Source organism: Monodelphis domestica, chromosome 4 (genome assembly GCF_027887165.1).
Source record: "Monodelphis domestica isolate mMonDom1 chromosome 4, mMonDom1.pri, whole genome shotgun sequence".
In the NCBI taxonomy this organism is placed as follows: domain Eukaryota; kingdom Metazoa; phylum Chordata; class Mammalia; order Didelphimorphia; family Didelphidae; genus Monodelphis; species Monodelphis domestica.
The window spans coordinates 59,326,503-59,335,021 of NC_077230.1; positions in this window are offsets into that span (position 1 = coordinate 59,326,503).

Below are 8,519 nucleotides of genomic sequence, written 5' to 3' on the forward strand. Positions count from 1 at the left end.
ATGGCAAAAAATTCTCTCTTCTTTAGAGTTCACTTCTCCCTTTTAATTCTTTTTCTTTTCTGTCTTCTGTAGCATAGCTTTTGATTGCTATTGCACGACTTATTTTGCTTTTTTTCACTGATTTAGCTCCTTTTGGCTTAACTTTTTGACTTTTATTTTAATTGGAATTCTGTACTCTGACTAGACATTAAAGAAAGAATAATCCATCAGCCAGAGACAGAGAGGGACCCTTAATTGTTGATTAAAGGGGTCAAGAATTCTGATATAGTTTTGTTTCTGGGTTCCATTCTACATGTCTCTTTGAGTGGTGCCTTTAGTTGAAGAATATTATTGTTCACATTTTTAACTATGCATTCAGCTAAATATTGATATTTATTACATAAATATTGATGATTATTCATTGGAAGAACAAATACCGAGCTTATTATTATTATTATTATTATGATTATGGCTGCATAATAAGAAAATAGAATGCACCGAAAAAGACCCTGATATTGGGAAAGACTGAAAGCAGAAGGAGAAGGAGATGGCAGGGTATGAAATGGATAGCCAGGGTCATGGAATCAATGATCATGAGCTTGGACAGATTTCAGATGATAGTGGAGGATAGAAGGGCCTGGAATGCTGTGGTCTACAGGGTCATGAAGAGTTGGACATGACTAAATGACTGAACAACAAAAATATTGATATATAATCTTCTAATATCTTGTCACACTGCATAATAGCTTTCTAGCCATTGCTGTCAGGGTGATATCTGATGCTTTCTCCACAAAAACTATGTGAGGAAAATGATATAAAATAAAATGTCCACTTATTAGATATTAATCCTTTAAAATTTTTAAATATAATATAATAGGTGATATCATGGTGATAGAACTCATATCATTTATTAGAAATAGATGATAAATGATAATGTGTTTATCCAAGAGAAACAAATTCTCACATTAGCTATATCCAGAAATCTGTCTCATTCTTTTCCCCCCTTCCACTTGTTCATTTGTTCCATGCATGTTACCTGCATGCCAAGAATGCAGGTAATATAATATAGGGTGTACATATATTATCACATAATATATATTTCCCTGTTCGTGATGTTGTGATATAAGATATGTATTACTTATTCTAGAGAAAAATTCATAGGGGAAATAAAGTGAAGAATTCAATCTGCCTTTGAACTCCATCTGTTCCTTCTGTGATGGTAGATATCCTTTTTCAAGAGGTCTTTGGAGTTGTCCTGGATCCTTGCCTTGTTGATTGTTAAGTTTGTTGTTAAGTTTGTTAAGATTGTTAAGTTAAGTCACTCACAGTGGACTCTCATGCATTATTGTTATTCCTACGTAAAATGTTCTTCAGGTTCTGCTCATTTATTTGCATCACTTCATATATGTCATTTTGTTATTATTTTACTAGTCCTTATTAAACTTAATCATCAATAAATAAACTGTTTTTCTTCTTCCCTCTTGGCTGTGCTTCTAACTCTTCAGACTTTATCACCATGACTCAACTGCCTTTTCATCCTGGAACATCCTTCTGTCAAGATGGTCCTCTTCTCTCATTGATGAATTCCTTTTGAGTTATCTTTATTTTGCTAGCAAGGCCAATGAGGGTTTGTTTCAGAATTCCATTAGCCCATTTCCTTTTAAAAAGTATTTTAGACATTGGAGTTATTTTTGCCTTCCATTCCATTATGAATCAGCATTTCTAGAATTTGTAGTATATATGTATTCAGTGCCTGCAGGTTCTTCAACTTCTCGCTCTTCAGACTCCTATAAATCCTTAATTTCTTCTCTGTTAACTTCAGTTTTCAGGACACAGTTATTTTGGACAGTTGCCCTACACTGATATGCAATATGTTGTGCAAATTAGACCTGGTGTCATTGACAAAAATGTGGAATGAAGTCTTTGCCTATAACCAATGAGATGTTTCTAATTTTTCAATCTGTTTCCAATTCAGTATGGGTACATAATGAAAGCAGTCATAACTTCAGTCCATTTGACACATATACATATTTTACTCACTTTAATGGCCAGGGCTATTTGTGCTAAAGCATTTCTAACACACAGAGCATTACTGTTTCTCTGATTTCTCCTTGCCTTTGCATCTTGCCATCTTATTGCACTAGAACACAAAGAAGCACAATTTGCTCTTTTATCATTGGTGCCAAGCTAATCATCAGTATAGTACCAAGACCAGCCCGAGATGGCTGAGATGATTAATCTCTTTTTGTGGATGCATAAAGAGTAGTTACATCATAATCACTATAGTGTTAATCCAGTCAGTGGCATCAACAGAGCCCAGTTGGCCAGTATTTCATGTTTCCTGCCGGGAATAGGTATCATAGGTATCCTAGTGGTTTCAGGGAATTCATCATCATCATTATCCTCATAGTTAGCATTCATACGTAATGCCTACTATTTGTCAGGCACTGAGTTAAGCTCCTTACAAATATCTCATTTGATCCTCACAACAACCCTGAGGAGTAGGAGCTGTTATTGTTCCCATTTTACAGATGGGGAAACAAACTTGCCCAAGATCACACAGCTAGTAGGTGTTGGGGAGTGGATTTGAATTTGGGTTTTCCATACTCTGGGCCCAGTGCTTTATCCATTGTGCCACCTAGCTGCCTTTAAATGAATTGTTTTTCATAATTGAATTAAAATATTAGGATGTAAAATGGTTCTCTCTGGGTTCCCTGACAGTTTACTGGATACAACTCCATTAGCAAGCAGAACAAAATGAATAATAGGTACCTTGTACCATAGTCATCTGGTTTTGTTCTTTGGGCCAGGTGTTTGTACTTTAAAAGCTTAAGAGTGAGCATTAGTTTGTTTGGTGATAAGGTCAAATTTAGTTTATTGGATGAATTCTTAAATATGGATATAAATATAAATAGGAATAGCTCTATTGATAAATGTAATAGTCCACTATTTTGGTTAAGTTCTTAGATATAAATATAGATTTTAGATGTAGATATAAACATAGTAGAAATATAGCTATAGGATGCAAAATATCCAGGAGGTAATGGTCCAAAATGGTTTATTAGTTGAGTCCACAGATATAAGCTGAAAATTATCCTGAAGAAGTCAACCAATAAACTATACTGGATCATTATCACAGACTGAACTATTTGCCCAATCTTCCAGATGTACTATTGATTCATAAACAGTTAATAACCATGTTTGTTGTAGATGTCACCATATCGATATTTCTAGATTCATATATATATATATATGATACATATATATAAATATAAATAAAGGTGTATGTATTACACATACACACACACTCATATACCCATTTAGATCTGACATTTATCAGTTCATCAAAGAGTGAATTTCTGATGTATAATTCTAGCCATGAAGCCATGTCTTGCTAGGGAATGAGTAGGTGCCAAGTGTTTACAGCCTATAGAGATGTCAAGTATTCATCAAACACCTACTATGTAGACATTGTGCAATGTGTGGCACACTCTACATTGATCACCAAATCTTGGGTCCTTTAGGTTAATCCTCTGGTCATTTATGGAAGTTTTCCTGAGTTTTCATCATAGACCTCTCCACCTTTCCACAAACAAATATGGAAGTGTAAGAGACTATGTATGATCAATAATATTCTTCTAGACACAGTAAGAGGAATCATTAAGGAAAAGTAGGGGCAGGTAGGTAGGAGAGTGGATAGAATACCAGACCTGCAGTCAGGGGGACATGGGTTCAACTTGACTTTGGATACTTCCTAGCCGGGTGATTCTGGGCAAGTCACTTAACCCTGATTGCCTAGACCTTGCTGTTCTGCTCTCTCAGAATTGATAAGACAGAAAATAAGGTTTAAATTTTTTTTTCTTTCTAAAAAATTAATTAATTTTTAAAGTTACATGTAGAAACAATTTTTGACAATTTTTTTTCTGACAATTCAGGATTTAGATTTTCTTCCTCCCTCCCCCCACCTTCTGGCAGCAGTATGATATAGGCTATGCTAGTGCTCATGCAATACGTATTTCCATATTGCTTATGTCATGACAGAAGACACTTATCACACATACAATAAAACATTTATAAAGGAAATAAAGTGGAAGGTGGCATGCTTTGATCTGCAGTCAGACTCTAGCTGTTGTTTCTTTGGATCTGGAAAGCATTTTCCATCACAAATCTCTTATTGTTACTTTGGGGACTTGCTTTGCTGATAATGGTTTAGTCCTTCATAGTTGATAATCATATAATTTTTCTGTTACCGTATACATTGTTCTCCTGGTTCTGTTCACTTTGCTTTGTATCAGTTCATATAAGTCTTTCCAGGTTTTTCTGAACACATCCTGTTCATCATTTCTTATGGTGTGATAATATTCCATTTTTTTCATCACCCCCTCCCCACCCCCCAGCTTCCTCTTGAGCCACTGGTTGCTCCTCATGGGATTATCTGAGGAAGGAGCAGCATGAAAGCCTCAGCAGCCTGCTTTCTGCTCCTCCTGACTTGCCCCTCTCAGTTTCACTCCTTCCCTACTATCCCCATTATCACCCCTTCCAATGTTCTTGCAGCTCTTTTCCCTTCTGACTCTTAATAATATTCCATTAGTGAACTGGACAAATTCCATGTGAACTGGAATGACCTCCAGGAATTGATGAAGAGTGAAAGGAGCAGAACCAGGAGAACATTGTACGCAGAGACGGCTACACTGTGATACAACCAAATTTAATGGACTTCTCTACTAGCAGCAATGCAGTGATCCAGGATATTTCTGAAGGATTTATGGGAAAGAACACTATCCACATCCAGAGAAAGAACTGTGGGAGCAGAAACACAGAAGGAAAACAACTGCTTGATCACATGGGTCATGGGGATATGATTGGGGATCTAAACTCTAAATGATCACCCTAGTGCAAACAACAACATGGAAATAGGTTTTGATCAAGGACACATGTAAAACCTAGTGGAATTGCACATTGGCTATGGGAAGGGGGTGGGAGGAAGGGAAAGAACATGATTCTTGTAACTATGGAAAAATATTTAAAATTAATTAATTAAATAAATAATCTTTAAAAATTTTAAGAAAAAATAATATTCCATTAGTGTACTATCTTTGACTTAGAAGAAGTCTCATTCTCAGAAGATGGGAAGGTTGGAGGAAAGGGATGTGGTAGAGTGGTTAGGGAGGCAGACAATCTGAGAGGCCAACTCCAACATAGTGGCACTTACTAAAAGTTTTGACTGAAAAAAAATTTTATTTATTAACTATAGATAGCTTTCATTTCTTCCTCTGAGAACTGCCTATTTATATCCTTTGACCATTTTTTTTTCAGTTGGGGAATGCTTTGTATTCTTATGAATTTGATTCAGTTCTCTATATTTAAGTGTCAGAGACACTTGCTATAAAACTTTTCCCCCCCAATTTTTTGTTTCCATTCTAACCTTGATTGCACTGGTTTTGTTTGTACAAAGTCCTTTAAATTTAATGTGATCAAAATTATTCATTTCATTTTTTGTAATGTTCTTTAAGTCTTATTTGGTCATAAATTTTTCCCTTAATCTATAAGTCTGACAGGTAAAATTTCCCATGTTCTCCTAAATTTTTTATGGTGCCACTTTATTTCTTGATTAAGAATCAATTTTGACTTTACTTTTGTGTATGGTGTGAGATATTGATCTATACCTTGTTTTTGCCATATTGTTTTCTAGTTTCCCCAGATATTAAGATAGAAGGTAAAGCCTTTAAAAAAAGTGAGTTATGAAGAAAAACTTCACACTGGGTTGAGGCCTAGGTTAGTAAGTTTGTAGCTGTTGTTTGGGACTGAGGCTAGATATAGCTAACTGTGGTCAGTTAGGACCTTGCAATATTTATTACTATTATTATTGTTGGGACCATGAGGAGACCTCTTTACATGTATAATTCCATCTTTTACATGTAACACCTTATTTACACAAGCGAGATCTATACCAATATTATAATTCAAAAAGGCTCTTCTCAGATGTAAATGTAAATTTCTCTAATATGCTGTGTGTTGTGAATCCTTGAAAAGAAGATGCTATCAATGTGGTGTAGTGTCCAGAGCACTGGATTTGGAGTCCTGCCTTTGCCTTCCTACTAAGAATACGATTCCTTGGAAATCACTTCATCTGAGTCTCAGATTGTATTATTTGTCTGAGGAGCAGATTGTAATATCATAAAATGGGAATACTACAATTTGCATTACACGAGGAAAAGGCTTTTTTAAAACAGTAAAGCATGCAATTATGAGCTTTGAACTGAATGAGAAGGTCAAAAACTCTCTATCTTGCCTTGGTGAAACTGTGGTAAGCATAGAAACTAATGGGAATATGGAAACTTTTTTCAACTTGTCACTAGTATTTCTGAATCAGCAGCTTGCTGGTTATGGGGAAATTTACAGAATCATAGAATTATGAAATCTATATTGCAACAGACAACAAGGGACATTTAATCCAAAGTATACTTGACCAAAAATCTCATTTAAACATACCTGACAAATAAGCATTGAATCTTCTTGATTATAGTTTTGAATAGTTCAAACTATGAGAAGTTTTACTTCGGAAATTAGTCCTAAATAATCTTATCTGTAATTTTCACCAGTAATAGTACTTCTGCACTTTAGTACCAAGTAGAACAAAGGACCCTCTCAAATATTTGGAGACAGATATCATTTCCCCCTTTATCCTTTTCTTCTTCAGGATAAATATTTCCAGTTTCTTCAGCTCATGAAGCAGGCTCTCAAGATCTTTCACTATTGTGGTGGACTTCCCCTGCATGCTTTTCAAACTTTATTAAATGTGATATCCAGAACGGAGGACAATCTCTCAGATGTGGTCTGACTTGGGCTTCAGACCCTGTTATTATCTCTCTGTTTAGTACACAATTTCTCATGACCTTATTGGATTTGCTTATTCATTGCTACTAATGATAGTCAAGTCACCATACTGAAACGAAATAATAGCAGAAGTTCACAGTTGTTTCACTGAAAGCAAAACTTGTAAGATTTTTGCTCCTAGGTAAAATTCTGGTATCAGTGTTTGTGCTTCTCACCACCCATGCCTCATCTTTTCTCAGAGTTTTTCTTACCAGGTTCCATCTTCTAGGACTTGGGGAAAGATATAGTTGGGGGTCAGTTCCTACCAACTCATCTCCAGTGACCTCCACAAAGTGTCCTAAGTAGGCTGAAGCTCATGCTGCCAACAACTCTAAAGCCCTTCTCAGCTCAGCTCCTTCCTACCCTTCTTGTCTCCTTACACACTATACCACATACTTTCTAGTCCAGCCTGCCCTCTTGCTGACTCTCACACATGCTGAATCTCTTAACTTTATGCCTTTTCATGACCCATTACCTATGCTTAGATTCTTTCCCCTCTTCCCCTCTATTTTCTGGATTTCTTCAAGATACAAGATACAATCCAATTCCTATTCCTTCTCCCCAAGAAATATCCTGGTAAATGTTTTTTAAAAAAATACCCAGTGGGGCATCTGGGTAGCTCAGTGGATTGAGAGCCAGGCCTAGAGACGGGAGGTCCTAGGTTCAAATATGGCCTCAGACACTTCCCAGTTGTGTGACCCTGGGCTAGTCACTTGACCCCCACTGCCTAGCCCTTACCACTCTTCTGCCTTGGAACCAATACACAGTATTGTATATTGACGAATACACAGTGTAAAGAGGAAAGGTAAGGATTTTAATAAAATAAATAAATAAATAAAATACCCACTTATTTTTAACTCGTTGCCTTCTGTCTTAGAATGGACTAAGTATTGAATGAGGCAGAAGAGCAGCAAGGGCCAGGCAATTGGGGTTAAATAACTTGCCCAGGATCTTATAGCTATGAGGTGTCTGAGGCCGGATTTAAATGTAGGATGTCCTGAATCTAGACTTGGCTCTCTAAAAAGAACCATCTAGCTACCCCTGGCAGGGGCTTTTTCTCTGAGATTACTTTCCTGTATATATCTTGAACATATTTGCTTCCACATCATCTCTCCCATTAGAATGTGAAAAGCAGGATAGCCTTTTGGCATGGCTATCCACCCCCCTTATCCCCTGCTTAGCACAATGCCTTGCACATGGTAAGCCCTGAATTAGGTTCTTGTTGAATGATGCCCTGCTTATTCTCTAGGGCATGAATAAAGATAGCTGTTTTTTTCCCTCTGTAAAAGTGTAATGAGGAAGGGGGAAGGGGTTTATGGGGAGTGTGTGTGTGTGTGTGTTCATGGTTGGGGGAAAGGAGGGATGCTTATCACTATCTCCCTGTTGGGGAAATTAGGTGTGGACTGGAAATGGATAAACTCCCAACTCTGACAATGGTGATCTGAAAACTGATATAGCCCCTGGGGGGAGTCAATTACTGATTTAAAATCTTTACTATTGCCTTCCATCTTCTCCTGATAATATTCATTCCAAAATGAAAGTTCTCTGAGGCAAGAAGTCCAAGACCTGTTTTCATGGGGCCATAGGTTTACATTTAGGAGTAATGGAATTTAGGAATAATGGAAGAAGTCTCAAGGCTCTCCCCCTTATAATGGCATCTCTTA